Here is a 17,400-nt window from a genome sequence, read left to right on the forward strand (position 1 = left end):
GTCTTTTTTGTTGACAACTAACCTCTGCAGTTTTTAAAAAATAATTATTTTTTTGTTTTAGATCGTCGACATATTTTTATTGGTTAAAAAAACTACAGCGTCAGATACACATCACCCCCTAGCGCGTAAGTAGGGATTTTAACGGTTATTGCTAAACTCTATCAATTTGATGTAAAAATAATGAATTTTTTCTCGGTTATACATAAAAATTATAACTCAAATGCTAAACAAAATATGTATGGTTACTGGCAACCTAAAAATATGACAAAGATGAGATTTTAATTTTGCTTCTCGGCAACGTAGTTAATTTTTAAAAATTTTTATAGAAGCATTAAAATTCTTTCAAAAATTTCATGTAACACAAAATGCTGTTTTAGAAGGTCCATAACTTTTTTGTTATTGAAGCTTAAGGCTTCAAATTTTGTGTATGGGGTCTACTTGTGGCAGTCTTTCAGCAGTTAGAGCGCTGTATTTCTTGCAGGCTTCCTTTAACTGCTCCAAGAGTTCTAGAACTGGCTATTCTCCATTTTTTCTAGTTTTCGGTCGGCAGCCACGTATTCCCCTCGATTTTCTATCACCAGTCCCGTCTGTTGAATCTTCATCCTCGCGGTCGTATTTGGAATTTCTGAAAAATATGGAGGATGTAATTAAGAGAATTTCTACAAAATCCAAGTTATATTTAGAGGTTCAAAATAAACACAGAGTACAGAAGGAAGCATTGAGAGTGACAGATGTTTGTTATGCTTTCTTTAATATTGTGAAGACTGACGTGTCCAAGAAATTACAGTCTTTCTATGGAGGGCCTTTTATTGTAGTTAAGAAATTTTCGGATGCATTGTATGAGTTGGCACCTTTTGGGAATAATCCCATCAAGAAAAATCAGGTTGTGGCTAGGGATAAAATTCGAAAAATTCATGCTCGAACGGAAGTTTTAGGGGAGGAGGTTAATTTTAACGTTTTTCCTTTACCTGAAATTTGTCCGTCCGATGAGATATTTTTGGAGGTTGACAATATGCCTGTAGAGAGGGAAACTGTAGAGGAGAGAGAGAGTGAAGATGTTGTGTATTTGTCATCTGAAAATGATGGTTTTGAATTGGCAGAGGAAAGACAGAGTGACGAGATCCAGGAGAAGGAGAGTGAGGTTGAGGTTGATAATGACAGAGTTTCAGGGGATGGAAATGAGTGGAACGTTAATAGAGAAATTATACCTGTAGGGGAAGGAGTAGAGGTGGGAGTGACAGATGAATCTGTGGTGCCTGCTCCTGTAGTTGAGGGTAATTTTGACGAGGTTGAGCTTCCATCGGAACAGTCGTTTTTGACTACGGCGCCGCCGCAATCTTCACCTGAAAGATTAGTTACAATTAAGAAAAGTGGATCACGGGTGGCGAAATATTTATGGGACACTGGGAGGAGGTTAAACTGTTTTTAAACTATTTTTAAAAGGTATATTAAAAATATACTTTGACATCTGTAGAATCATACTGCAAAGCCAAAAATGAGAACAATTGCCCACATCAATTTTTATTAGGATTTTAAAGTTTATTTTTTACTATGGATTAAATAATTTTTACTGAATCGTGATGTTTCTTCCCTTTGTAGGTAAAATACTCAGCTTTTAGAGTGTCTTGCTTCGTAAATATTGTATGCTAGTATACAGAAAAGTTAGGTCTTTTGATTTTATCTATCAATACTAATTAAAAATTAATTCTTTACAATATATCAATGAATTAACATAAAAATGTTTCATGTTTATTATACATTAAAACACATAAAAATTGGCTGTAAAGGGTTAAATAAATTAAGATGACAACAAATATTTATGCAATACAACAAATTTATTTTTGTCACATATACAAATATGATATAAAATAAGATTATTCAAACATATTTTTAAAAATATTTTTAAAAAGTATGTATCTTTTATGAGTAGGGTTTTCATTCTTTTCATTTTCATTAAATAAAATTATTTAACTACGTTTGAAATAAGTCACTTTGTGAAAACACTCTTTCGGAAATTCTAATTTCTAATTGGTTTAAATTCAGCATTATGTTTTTTATTGTATTATGTCAGATTTTTCAATGTAATTAATTGTTTTAGAAAAAAAATTATTTCCATTGAACAGAGTAATGTTTTTTTTATTGTATCAGTACAAAGTGAATTATATAAAATTGTTCACTAAGTTACAATATTACACGAAGTAAAAAAAGACCCTTTGATCTGGTAAAAATGACCAGAGCAACAGTAAAAATTAATTTTTAAATCCCCCAAAAAAAGTTTATTGGGGACTTAATTCAAATTTGGGCTCTGCAGTTTGATTCTATAGGTGTCCTAGTATATTTTTGACCCCCCATTCAAAAATAGTTTAAAAACAGTTTAAGATCTCAGGTAGGGGGTCCTGTGGTACATGTTCAGATAGGAACTCGAGGACGGAGAAAGTAGGGAAAGGAGAGCTGATAATAATTATTTTTGAAAAAAAATATTATATAAATATATATAAATATTATAAAAATATATTCTAATAAGAGTTCATGAATTGTTATTTGATTATTTTAATAACAAATATGTGCTGACAAAGCTAGTAGGTGAAAAGTTGTTCTGCAATGAAAGGCTAAATCAGTTGATATTTGCGGGTGAATTGGTGAACAGTTATCAGCTAATAATGTCTGGTCATAATAATAAATTCAAATCAGGTAAATATTTTTTAATTTGGGGATTGTGTTTAATACCCTGTGGGGCTGATGTGATACCTGTGCTAGTAAAGGAGTGTGTTGGCGACGGTCCTGAGTTGAGGGCTTCAGAATGTACAGTGTTTGGTCAGCATGAGTTTAATGGAACAATCAGTGGTCATCTGTTAAAAAAAGTAGGAGTGAGATTTTTGCCCGCGGTACAATGTCACGTCGACAGAACGGTTCACACCTGGTATTGTGGCAAATATAGCCACATACATTTAGGGGCACCAGCTGTTGTTAGTAGTGATGAGTTAATTTCTAGTGAAGATTGTAAAAGGATGGAGGAACAGAGGGTGTTAGACATAGATGGACGACGGTTGCCTGTAGCGTTTTATGACCGGTCAATGACTTATTTCATAAATGGTACCATTCTGTATGAGGATATGATGACGTATGGGATTGACCCTCAGTGCAGAGGGGATGGTATTTATTTAAATAATACCTTTGTGCCTAATACTTTTCAAGAAGTTCAGATTACAAGTTATTTGAAAAATATACAAATTTCAATGTTACCTGATAACAGTTGTTTTCTTGAGGATCAGTTCATTGGTGCACATTGTCTGGAGTCTGATCTGCGGCTTGGGCTTGATCGAGTGATAGTTCACAATAAATCACAGGAAGATAGACGTCATTTTAGTTATTTTCGGACTGTTGAAATTGTAAATTTAACTTTGTTTACATTTTCTAATATGGCGGATGATGCTAATAATCAGGGTGGCCAAAGTTGGTTGGCGATTTCTCCACAGTTTTCGTTGGGATTGAAACTGGGGAAAAAAGTGGAGTTTTCTGACTTTCTGACTGATTTGCATTATTTTCATACCAACGTTCCGGATGTATTTTTGTGGATTACAACTGCTAAAAAGAATTTTTTTCCTTGGATGCGAAGAAAGGAGGAGGATGGTGCTTTATTATTACAGCTAACTTCTTCATACCATCAGGTGGAAAGGATTTTGCAGGCAGAACAGGGGTGTTGGGAGAATAATTTGTTTCATTCCAACATCAAACAAGTCGGAAATTTGTTGGTACAACATCTAGGGGAGATGGAACTTGTGTCTGTATGTAAAAAAAGATGGTTGAATGTGACTTTAGGAGCAAATTTGCCGTGTTATCTTGGTCATTTTTCTTTGTTCATGGACGGTAGAATTGTTGCTGTAGAACCGTTCACAAGATTAGTTAAAAATGTTTCCTTGTTGATGGTTGTCGAGTGTAGGAAAAATCCAGTATTTGTGAGAGTTAAACCTGGATTATATCTAGGCAACAAGGGGGCAGGAATGCAGCTGGTTCAGACTAAACGGCTGGAGGATAGTTGGTTGAAGGTACCGTTGAATTTTGAGCATCTGTTGGATAAGGGAGAGAAAGGACAGGTGTTGGAGTCTGTGGAAGAGGCTAAACTTTCGGAATTGGCTGCTAATTCAAATGCTTTTGTTGTAGAGGTTACAGAAGATTGGTTTGTACATTTGTATAATACCTCGATTGATTGGTTGACTAATAGTTGGCAGCATTTTGTTATGGCTGTGATGGGTGCTGCGGGGGTGGTTGTTGGATTGCTGTGTGTTGGTTGTTTAGGCAGACTGTGTAACTGCGTTAAATTTTCGCGTTATCGGGAAAACAGTAATTAAAATTTGGCATCCCTGATAAATATAATTTGTGTAAAGTATTTCGTTTTGAATGTCGTCTTATATATGAAAAATGTTAAAATATTAAAATATTAAAATGTTAATATTTAATTATTGATTATTATCAGGAAATGGAGATGGAAACGAAAGGCGGTATCAGCGGGCGTCTGGTCGGCGGGAGGAGCGTGAACCGTCTGTTGAGATGTTGGATGCTGGTAGAGCTAATCGGCGGCATGTTGTGTATAGAAGAGATGATAGGAGGCAGTATGATGTAGAATCGCCCAGGTATGAGCCTGGGTATGATGATGAAGACGATGTTGGCAACGTGAGCCTTGAGGTTGAGCTTGATTCCAGGGATCGTCTGCCTAGTGAACAGAGTGGTTCGGAGCTAGACAGTTGGACTGAGCCTCCAACGGACAAGCCTGAAAAGGTGGCAGATACTAGTTCTGGTGAGGGACGGCGCAGGTTTGGTAAGTTTGTGCCAAATCAGGCTGCTGGGTCGGTCAGGACTAAGGGAGCCAGCAAGGCTTATGATGATGCTGGGGAAGGTACTTCCAGAAGGGGAGCCAGCAAGGCTTATGATGATGCTGGGGAAGGTACTTCCAGAAGGGGCGTGGTCAAGCGGCCTGCTGGGGCAGATTCTCTTGGGCCTAAACAGAAGAGGGAGTTACCAGATTTACGTGCTGAGGTTGAGAGAAATAAGGCTGAGCGCAATAATGACAGACGTGGTTTGGCGCCGCTCAGTGATGAAGATATAGGTAGAATCAGTAATTCTGTTGCTGTGACTCTAAAGCCTATGGTTGAGGAAAAAATTCGTGAGGCTGTAAAAGAATCAGTCAAAAGTTTGAACACTGCACAGAAACTTTGGCAGTCGGACGGTCATAGACGGATTAAAGATATGTTGGCCACGCATAAGAAGGATCTAATGGACTGTATAAGGAAGGTAGATACGGAGGTGCAGCAAATGGTGGCTACTACTGCACAGCAAAAGGCTTCTTATCTAGTACAGCGTGTACAGACAGCAATGACTGATAATTGGGAAAGTAGTTCAACCAAGTTGGGACAGCAGGTGGGCCAACAGGTGGAAAGTGTTTTGGCAGGGCAGGGAACTAAGGTTCAAGAGGCTATTTCTGAGATGGCGCAAAAAGAGGCTGAAGTGCAAAGGCACCTGTCTAATATTTTTAGCGAGCTGTCCGAGATCCGGCGCAGAATAAACAATGACTTACCGGCGGCGGCATATTGGCAGTTGCAACAGGCTGGGACTTCTGGCGGTGCTGAGGCTAACAACGGGGTGATGATGGTTTCGGGAGGTGTTCAGGTCACTGGTGGTGTTGAGATGGAGGTGGCAATGCCGGCAGATGGGCCAGCGGTTGCTGCAGAGGTGGCTGTTGCGAATGATACCGCCTCAGCGGTAAATGATGCTGTGATGGTTGCTGTAGGAGGGCCCGTAACTGCTGCAGCGAGTAATGCTGTCATGGCGGCAACAGTGGGTGTTTCTGCTGAGGTTGGTGGAGGGGCGCTGAACACTCCTCCTCCAGTGGGTGAAGGAGAGGAAGGACTTGAGGCCGGGGTTAATTTCGATGTAGGTTCACCCAGTGAAGACATTGATCCCAGTTTATTGGATCAGCCTGATGGATGGTGAAACCATGCTTAGCTGGATGGTTTCAGAAGGGGGTAAATGTCATATATTTATGTTGTGATGTCATATATTTAAGTTTGCAGACATATGTTAGTTGTTACTCTTAATTACTCTTTAATTGCTCTCAGAAAGAATAAAGAGAATATATATTTAAGTCAGTTGATATTGAGAGTCCTAACACAGAACATTATCTGGTTTGGGTTCGAGTCTTTATTAAGACCAATACAGCTATTCACAGACATCCTACTACTTTAGATAGTTTGCATAGGCAGATATTCTACCCCTTCAAAGTGCATAGTTAATTAATACATTGTATTAATTAAACAGACAGTCATCCTGTTGCTTGGTGTCCTGATATACAGACAGACATCCTGCTACTTCAGAACTTTCCAGCTTTGAATAATCAGTAGTTTTGACTTATTAACATATTTAATCATTTCTAAATATAGTATCAATATATAATCTTATTTACTCAAAAACTGCATTTAATCCAATATAATAAATACTTAAAAATCTGTTTGCATTTTGAATTGAATATTAAGTCTACTCTATCATTAACTTATGTAAGTCTGTCTATATCACATTTATATGCACAGGAAGTAGATACAGTAAAATTTAATTTGTATGTGTTTAGATGAAAATTGTGATTTACCCACGAATGGAAATTGCACTGAGTTTACAGATGGACGGTCTGACTACTTTCCCCTTCCATGTAAGTTTATTTAATTTCATAAGTTTAACTTCCTGATTTTTTCCTTGTTGTTAGGCATTATCCATCTAAATAAATGAGTAGTATTTTGTTTGCATAAATTTTAGGAATTGCATTAAAGGAAAGCTTTTTGTCTTGTTATAGTTATAAGTCGCATTTTTTTCCTTCCAAATCATTATTATAGACTATTTTTTGTTTTTTTTAGATGATAGGCTACTCCATAATTTTTGTCTAAAGCAAAAGATTGTCCATATCTTCACATATTCATCATTTTGAGAGAAGCCTCATTAATGTATATCTCAGGGTGGTTATAGTCAATTTTCATACCCATTGTAGAGTCATTTGGGTCTAGGGGCGCACCTTACCTATAATACAAATAGGAAGTCTGTTATCTTTTATCTGGGAGTCAAACCCAATAAAAATCCTCCATGTTTAGAAAATAGAGGAAAGAGTAATTTAAACACAATCTTATCCTACACCTTCTATGATAGGTGCAGTGTTTAGGGCAAATTTATTAATTTATAATACAAAATAGAATGATGTCTGTCCGTCCGTCCGTCTGTCCGTCCGTCCGTCCGTCTGTCCGTCCGTCTGAAGCTTAAGATCTTGGTAACCACTGAACCAATCGGAATCTGCTCTTCAGGGAACATACCTACTGGTCCTGTGGTGGTTTTAGGCTATTTTCTTGGGGGGTGGGACACACCCCCAACCCCCCCCAAAAAACAAAAAATCCCCCCCCATTTTTTTTTTTTTTTTTTTTTTGTAGGAGATATCCTTGGTCCTTTTTTTTGCAGAAGATTTCCTTGGTCCTTTTTTTTTGCAGAAGATTTCCTTGGTCCTTATTTTTTTTTTTACTAATTTCACCTTAACTTTTTTTTATCATCTCTCGGGGAAAAGCCTCTAGGGGCGAAGCCACTAGTATATCATAAAGTAAAATACATTGTTGTATGGATTATAATAAGTTAAAATTTGTTATGCCTGATTATTTGTCTATATATCCACCTGTTGATTTGCTAATACAAAGCCTTCTGAAATATTTATGCAACATTTCAAATGAAAGTTCAAGCTTCTGAAATGTTCCTACTTTTTGGAAAAAATTAACATAATACATAACCACTACCAAGGAATAAACCAATAAATATGATAAGATAAAGCTCATTTTTGCAAGTAAAATAACCAACAATACTTTTAATGGTCATGTTTCTGTTATGTAAAACTATTAGCTGTGCACCAAGCATCTAAGGGGGGATCTCTGTATCTCAAAAGAGCTTATAGCAATTCCAAAACTAAAATATGTATAAAGATTTGCCTCAAAACATCTTAGGACTTTGTATATCTTCCCTAAAGCTGAGAACTCTATTGGTTCAGACAAAGATTTTAAAAAGAAACAAACAAACACCCTCTTACATCCTTTAATAGAATAATGCAAAATAATGAGAGAAAAAATTTATTCTATGTTCCAAAAACTGCTATTTATATTCAGGTGATTGTCGTGGTCATTGGTATTGTTATGCTGGAGAAGTTTTTATTACAAGTTATAATAGTAAGAATTTATTTCTAAATTTAATATTTTCTGCTTGTAAAAGTCTTAATACTTCACTACTAGATTAAACAATCAAATTATTATTTTAGTTACATACATTATAACTAATTATTTAATTATCTTTATACATTAGTAGCACAGCAACATTATTAACAACACAAAGATCAGTAAAATGTAATGAAGAATATAAAAGATAAAAGTTTATGTAACAAATAGAGAAGTAATATATGCCCTGCTTAAATGTATGTGACTGTGTTTGAGTTTATGCATTCAATAAACTATAATGTAAAAGTGTGTGGGTGTGTGTAGTAGTAAACTTGTGTATGTGTTAGTTCATGTGTGTGTGTGTGGTAGTATAATACAGTGTGTTTTTTTTTATGAGCACTGTTTTGAAAGCAATTTTACCCCACTTATAGTTATCAGAATTTAATGATTAATGGCTTATTTTCTTCGTTTTTTAAGGGAAATTATGAAACAACAAAAAAAATTACAGTTTTTGTTGAAAAAGTACAGTAAAGTTGAAAATTAAAAACTTAGGTGTCAACATCTAAAAATGGTTTTAGCGCATTTTTCTTATGCTCAAATAATCAACCTTTTGCAAGAATGGCTGCTAAACACTTCAAAGTTGAGATATAGAGCTAAAAATGTATACAGATACTATTAGGGACATGTACTAGAACATATCAAAGTTTGAAGGTCATATCTCAACCAGGGAGGGAGTACTGGCCCCCCAAAGTCGACTACAGAAAATCCATTTTTTTAAGAAAAATGCGCTAAAACCATTTTTATATGTTGACACCTAAGTTTTTAATTTTCAACTTTACTGTACTTTTTCAACAAAAACTGTAATTTTTTTTGTAGTTTCATAATTTCCCTTAAAAAACGAAGAAAATAAGCCATTAATCATTAAATTCTGATAACTATAAGTGGGGTAAATTGCTTTCAAAAAAGTGCTCATAAAAAAAAACACTGTATAATAAACTAAAATTCTCATTAATTCCAAAACATGCAAAATACATTTTGAAACAAATGTATCTAAATTATTCTTGGTAATGCTTCGTCAACCAAAGATTATCATCTGATATGTAATTTTAAGAATTTATTGAAAAGTCATTATAAGTTCTAATCATATTATTCTACTATTTCATATAGACATTTTAGAGTAGCATCAGTATTTTGACTTATATAAGATATGAATTGTGATATTAAATGATTCAAAACAATCAATTTGAACATTGCTTACCTAATTATAAATATTATTTAAGAGAATGGGTGTTATGAAGGAGAAGGTAACATTTCATATTCTATTAAGATTATATAATACTTTTAAAAGCTTAATAGTGAATGTAAACAATCATAAAAGCAAAGCTCACTAAATAAATTAAAATTAATTATAGTATATATTCTATAATTTAGAATCTTTAAAATCTTAAAATCTTATAATAGATAAAATTTTAATACCAAGCATATTTCACTCTTTAATATTTATAAGTAATAATATAGGCAGAGGAGGAATAAAAATAGGTATAGTGAAAATCTTTTCTCAAATAACTGCCTATTATCCCCATGTGCTCGCCTATTATCATGGAAACATTAATAAAATTGGAACATTTGATGGTAGTTTCCCAAAAAGTGCCTGGTAATCACAACCTCCTCCCACAAAGTATTACATAGTTAAATTTTAAAAAAATACTGATCTAATTTTTCATTTGTTGGCACAAGGAGGATTAATGATTATTACAATGATTTATGTAATAAAAATTATTATATGTTTATTAAAAATAATTTAACTTATGTTTTGAAATTTTTGTATAGCCTGGGTACAAAATTCTGATTGGGGCTGTTACAGTGATATGGATTCTTCTTATTGCAAGGTAAATTTATTATTAAAAAAATTAAAAGAAAAAAGAACAGGTCAAAAACATAAAAATCCATTTATTGTAAAATCTTAGCTGACTAATTTACAGAGAAGCAGAGAACCCTACAATAAATTTAAATATTACCGCAGGGTGGTGCTAGTGTTGCAGAAGAATTAATATCAAACAGCTGATATTAACAAAGACAAATTGTTTTAATTTAAATTGAAATAAAAATGTGCTTTATTTTAGCTCAGCAGGGTAAGGGAACTGCACCTATAGGCATGACAGGAATTTGAATAACAATAAAAATTTTCTTGTTTTATTTTCAAACTTTGATTCTAAAATAAGGGAATAGTATTTATTGTGCTTGCTAAGCACTTTCAGAGAATGCATCTAGTAACACAAAGATAAAAACATAAATAAATATATACACAGACATACAAATATACTTACATAGGTATACACAAACAATAAAGAAAACATACACTCCATAAGTTGTAACAAGGATGACAACATCTATAAGTAGTGAAGCACAAAATCTATTATGAAATAGACAAACGGACAAAGTGAGTTATAGATTATATTATCTGTTATCATAACAAAGAAAAGAAAGAGAGTGAATAGCCAAAAACTTAAAATCACAAAACCTTAAGAAATAAGGTTTCTGTCTTTGAAAATCGTAAAAAGAAAAGCAGCTAAAAGGCTGCTTAAAAGCAGTCAAACTACCATAATTTTTTGTATACATAATTATGGTGTATAATGAAGGGAATATTGGCAAGAAGTTTCATCCATGTATCTTATGTAGGATCCTAGAAATTCTGTTGTAAAAAGTAAAAGCGGCTAAAAAGCTGCTTAAAAGCAGTCTGACCGCTATGAATGTTTCATACCTAATTAGTCAAAAATTGCGGCCACAGGAGCCTTTTAAAGATTTCTGGAGACCTGGAGGATTAGGACCTGCAGGATCATACCTGGAACCTGAAATTGACTTGAACACCTGTATTTCATATGAGGATGTTCTATTAGAGGATATTTTAGTATTTTGGTAGGATAAAATGCTTTGTTTAAGTCAAAAAAGTATTTTTGCTCTTTACCTGGATGACCCTACCAGGTTTGCTGGCATCCTGTGCCCACCAGGATGGAGATATTCAAAAAATTCCAACTCTCAGTTATGTGTCATACCCATACTTAAAAAGTCACGCAGTTTGGGCTCTTTATCTTTCACACACAGAAAATGAAATAGAAAAAACCGGAGGGGGGGGGGGGCGTTAAAAGATATTAAAAAACACCTGTTATAAGTTCAATGCATAATTTTATAGAATATGGACATATAATTAACAGTAAAACAAAGAAATATTTCAGTTTTTATTTAAAAAGTACAGTAAAACAAAAAATTCAAAACTTAGGTATCAACATCTAAAAATGGTTTTAGCGCATTTTTGTTATGCTCAAATCTTCTACCCTTTGCAAGAATAGCAGCAAAACACTTCAAAATTGAGATATAGAGCTAAAACTTTATACAGATACTATGGGGGAAATGTGCTGGAACATTTTAAAGTTTGAAGGCCATATCGCTACCAGGGAGGGAGTACAACCCCCCAAAGTTGACTACTGAAAATCTAAATTCTAAAGGTTTGTGCAGCCATTCTTGCAAAGGATAGAAGATTTAAGCATAAGAAAAATGCGCAAAAAACATTTTTAGATGTTTACACATTAGTTTTGAATTTTTGGTTTTACTGTATTTGTTGTTCTTTTAATAGTCTTAAAAACAAAAAATAAGCCATTAATCATTAAATTCTGATAACTATGAGTGGGGTAAAATTTCATGATTCAAGCCTATCCCTGGGACATTTTAAAAATTTATTGTTTCTTAATGATATTTTTCTATTATTTAGAAACAATTAAAAACTACCACTACTACACATACAACTACTACCAATAGTAAAACAACAACAATAACCACCACTACTACTACAACTCCATCAACAACAACTACCACCACTACTACAACAACAACAACTCCTACCCCATCAACTACCACTACTACAACAACAGCTACTACCAATAGTAAAAAAACAACAATAACCACCATTACCACTGCTACAACAACTACTACAACTCTATCAACAACAACTACCACGACTACTACAACAACAACAGCAGTTAGAGAATGTACCAAAATAGGTAATAAAATAAATCAATAGGCAGAGCATACATTGAATTCTTGTCTTTTAAAATAGAATAGGTCATTACTATTATGAATTCTATATAAAGATGTTTTTTTTGAGAAAAATTTTCACAGAAAAGTAGTAAACAAAAGGCCCATTATGCATTACATAGAGTTTCATAGTTACATTTAATTTTTGCATTTGTAGTATTATGTTAAATATATTATTTACAGATAAGCGTGGTCTAAAATGGGTGGCATCATTTAATGAACTAGCAATAAAAAACTGTTCTGAAACTTCTAATTCCACAGGTGCAGTATACTGTCAATTTCAATGTTTAGAGGTTTAGATAAACAAAATTTAACATATTACAAACGTGGTTTTTCTTATAATTAAGTTTCCATGTGATCCTTTCAAACTTTAGATTATAAATGTAAACTTGAATCTGTTTCCAATTTATCTACAGTTGATTAGTTGATTAGTTGATTAGTTGATTATTTGAATTATATAAAATATCTGAAAAATATTTAGGTTAACCAAAATTAGGATTTTTGGTATATATACAGGGTGCGACACATAAAAGCAAAGAATTAAGGTATTTCATAAAAAATTTCAGAAGGATATTCTTTTTGGTTTTGTGATGGAATTATAGGAGACTTCAACAGTTCAGAGCCTGATAGGTAAGTTATTATTAACCAACAAAATAAAACTTTAACATCCTAACATAGAAGAAGTGAAATGTTCATAAAAGTCCTATAATTAAATGGCATTAACAATTGTGGGATAGATTGAAAACCAAAATTATTTTTAGGAGCCAATGTTTTGAATCCTGGGTAGAGGACATAGACATCATGATAAATGAAGGTAAAAATAGTTTTAACTGTTATGTTACAACTGCAAGTTGAAAATTATGAATATTTTAAATAATAAGATTATCATTGTGGTGATACAATATCTTAATAAGAAAGTACACTTTTATAACATCTCTGAATGGTTGATAGTTTGCCAAATACTTTACTTTACAGTTAATTAATCTAACAAAATACTCTCAAATCATGTTTTTAAAGGTTCCAATACAGACAATGAGATTGTTGATTACATAAATGAAGAATTGAGCCAGGATAACAAGGTAATGACTTTTTTCTCTTCTCTAACCTAAAAAATCTAAAGTAATTATTATTTTCAGTTATTTATTTTCTTATATTGATTAGGAGCAATTTGGAGGAACTATAATCAGATTAGCAGAGGCATTATATAAACTTGTTTATGATGGACAAAATGAGTCCAGGTAAATTATAATGCCAAATAAGGGGTTTTTCAGGAAGCCTTGTTTCTTTCCGGTTGTTCTTGTTTGTAATACTGTTTTTCTACATTTAGCTTCAGACAGTAGTTAATTCTGAAATATGATATTACTGAATGTTGATTTAAAATAGTCCTAATTAACACTTTTTATGGTGATTCCTGTAACAGATTAGTACAATATATAAATTGCAGAAACCTTTTCTTTATTTACAGAGATTCATAATTATCATATGTTATTATATATTATCTTCTGATTTTGAGTCTTTTTTTTATGGAAACAGTAATTTAAATCTAATATTTTTTGGCTCTTGACAACGTTTGTTTCAAGAACATATTTCAGGTACTGTAACATGTAGTAGGTCACATAATGTATAATAACTAAAAATATAAATTTTTGAAAAAGGGGGAGGTAGTTTGTGGTAAAATTCCAAAAAGGTGTGAGATTTAAGAATTTAAAATATAAGTAGAACTCTAAAATTTGGCATGGCAGTTGCTTTGATAAGGTATAACATGGATATGTACTATATTAGAGCATCTGCCATTCAAAATTTATAGTTCTACTTCTATTTTAAATTCTTAAAACTAACACTTTTACAGAATTTTAGCACAACCTACCTCCCGCTTTATTTATAGTTTGAGTAAAAAAATGTGACTGATGTTTAATTTTATGCAGCCTCTGCAGAATATTTATATAAAGCTTTGATGCTGTTAAAGTGCCTGTCATTTTAAAATAAAAACTCCCCATTTTAAAATGAATTGAAAATAATGAGGGCATATAAGTCTCATATTTTTTATGTACTATAGTGAAGATGGCTATGACACCAATTTTGTCAACACATACCTGAATGTGACAGATCAGATTTTTAGGTATAAAAAGTATTCTATAAATAATTTATTTTATGTTGAAAGATGTCAAAGGTTTTTTTTATTTTTTAATGATTTTTTTTTTTCTCATTTAAGTACATTAATTTCAGAAAGGGCAATAATATATCAGAACATTGAAATTGAAAAACATATTAGATCACTTAAGGATATTATGATTATGCCAAACCAATATTTTTAGTCCAATTTATGTGCAAAATCAATTACTTATCAAAAATTAGTCACTACATGAATATCTAATCAATAAATTGTCTAGGTCATATCTTGGTTGGGAGGAAATTACTGATATGGAAACTAAAATGAAAACTGTAGTTAAAAATCTAGGTATGAATATAAAATAGTAATTATTATCTACTTGAATGTATTTGAAATATTTTTTGTTAATTTTACATTGTATTTCAGAAACAATTGATCAAGTGGGATACAAGCTGGGAAAAGCATCTGCCAATACTAACTCTAGGTAATCTTATTCTATTTTATAAATCCAATCTGAATTTTGTGAGAATTCTTTTATAATATTTGAGATTATTAAAAGCAGATTAAATTAAACTATAATTACAAAAACATTTTAGGTTATATTTACATGTGTAATGCCTGTTGGGTTAAAATTGTTTTAATTTTATAGTTGAAAATAAGAGAAACCTTGGCAGAGAAAGAAAAGAAAAGGTACTTGCTTACATGTGGTAGACTGGAGCACCGAAACCCCCCCCCCCCCCGCTTAGTTTTGACAAAAATCAAAAATAAGGGGGGGGTAGTTTTTTAATGTCTGGAAAACGGCAAGGAGGAAAAAAGCACGGCAAGGCAAATAATTAACCCCCCCCCTTAATTTTGAAGAAAATCAAAAATAAGGGGGGGGTAGTTTTTTCACTGTAGAACACGCTAGAAAGTTGAGTGAGGTAAATCAAGTAAATCCAGTATACCAGAGGGGAAACCTTATTACGAGATATTCATATTTTGGGGCATAATTTCCTTATTTATTGACTGATTTTAGTAATTGATGGGGACAGTCCCCATGAAAACACTTCTGATATATTCTCCTTAAGACTACCTGTTCAGGGATACATCAATTACTAAAATCAGTCAATAAATAAGGAAATTATGCCCCAAAATATGAATATCTCGTAATAAGGTTTCCCCTCTGGTATACTGGATTTACTTGATTTACCTCACTCAACTTTCTAGCGTGTTCTACAGTGAAAAAACTACCCCCCCCTTATTTTTGATTTTCTTCAAAATTAAGGGGGGGGGTTAATTCTTTGCCTTGCCGTGCTTTTTTCCTCCTTGCCGTTTTCCAGACATTAAAAAACTATCCCCCCCTTATTTTTGATTTTTGTCAAAACTAAGCGGGGGGGGGGGGTTTTCGGTGCTCCGGTCTTCACATGTAAGCAAGCACCAAAGAAAAACAAAATTTAAAAAATAGTTAGGTCCTTATACCTAAATTTTGTTAACTCAAGTTTTAATTCTGTTTTTCAGATGTGAAGAATCAGTTACTGAACAATTTGCAGCAATAGAGCTTCAAGTGAAAAATCTAGTCAAAAATCAAAATTCAAATGAATACTGTTTTGAACTAAACCAAGTAAAAATATATTAAGATATTTTGAATAAATAAATCTCCAATTATCAATACTTATAAAGGTAATCAAAGAACTTTACATATGTCGCTTGCATGTAATTCAGGGAACAATATGTGTTGAGTTGGAATTGGAGAAAGGAGCTTGTAATATTTTTGTGATGACATCAATCAAGTCAAAACAAGATGTTAATGATAAGAACTCTCCTATATTTGCAGAGTAAGTTAATTTACTATTATTCAAATATGTAATCTACAACCAGGATAAGGTTAATACACTTGAAAAGAAAAAAAATTTACTACAACTATTTACTATTTCTTTGATTTTCCTAAATTCCTACCTAAAAATTTTTGTAAACTAATATGCTGAAGAATATTTGAGTTTGTTGCAGTTATTCAAAAGTTTGAATGGCTCAATAAAATTATTTTTATATATGTACATAAAAAATCTTTTCTTTTCACCAATAAAAAAATTATTATTGTTACATAATCTGTATAGCTTTTAAATTTTTTTCTTAACTTTTTCTAGCTTAAATAATTAGGCAGTTTTTATTTGTCTATTTCAAAATATTTCAAACATTGTTTTTTTTTAAAGATTGCCAATGGATTCACTGAACAATGGGGGTATGCTTGGTGATAGACTCCTAGGTAATTTGAGATAATATTAAAGGAAATGAAAACTTTAGCATTTTTAGAAATTTTTTATTTAGAATATCTTTTTTAGGTAAATTCAGACTCAAGATTTTAATTCTTCTGATCTGAAATATTTTATAGCATCTGCAAAGCCCACCCCCCTTCCCTTCATAATCTACCAAAGTGTTTGTTCCACATCCATATTTTGATAAATAAACATGAATTTCACATTCTTATTATTAAAGGAAGCCTGCAAGAAATACCACGCTTTGACTGCTGAAAGACTGCCACAAGTAGACCCAATATCTCAAAAAGTTCTAGGCATTTTAAAATGACATTTTATGTACAATGAAAATTTTGAAAGAATTTCAATGATAATGTTAGAAATTTTGAAATTAAACTACGTGGCCTAGAAACAAAATTATAAGCTTATTTTTGTCATAAATTTATATTACGAGTAACTAATTATATTTTTACAATAAAAATATCCATTTTTAAAGTCAAAATCATTAAAATAAATTAAGTTTAACTTGCGTTGTACCACGTGTACTGTAGCCAATCAGAAGGCTGAATCAGCTAAGCAACCGATCACAGCTGAGCTTGTTTTAGTTTCCCCCTTTGTTTCCGATATGATTTTTGTTTACAAATGCAAGTTAAATCGAATTTTTTAAATAGATTTTGGCTATGAAATGTAGTGTTTTTATTGTAGAAATATAAACAGTTACCGGCAATCTAAGTTTCTGACAAAGATA

This window comes from Acartia tonsa, chromosome 10 (genome assembly GCF_053477335.1).
Source record: "Acartia tonsa isolate MP-2025a chromosome 10, ASM5347733v1, whole genome shotgun sequence".
Classification (NCBI taxonomy): domain Eukaryota; kingdom Metazoa; phylum Arthropoda; class Copepoda; order Calanoida; family Acartiidae; genus Acartia; species Acartia tonsa.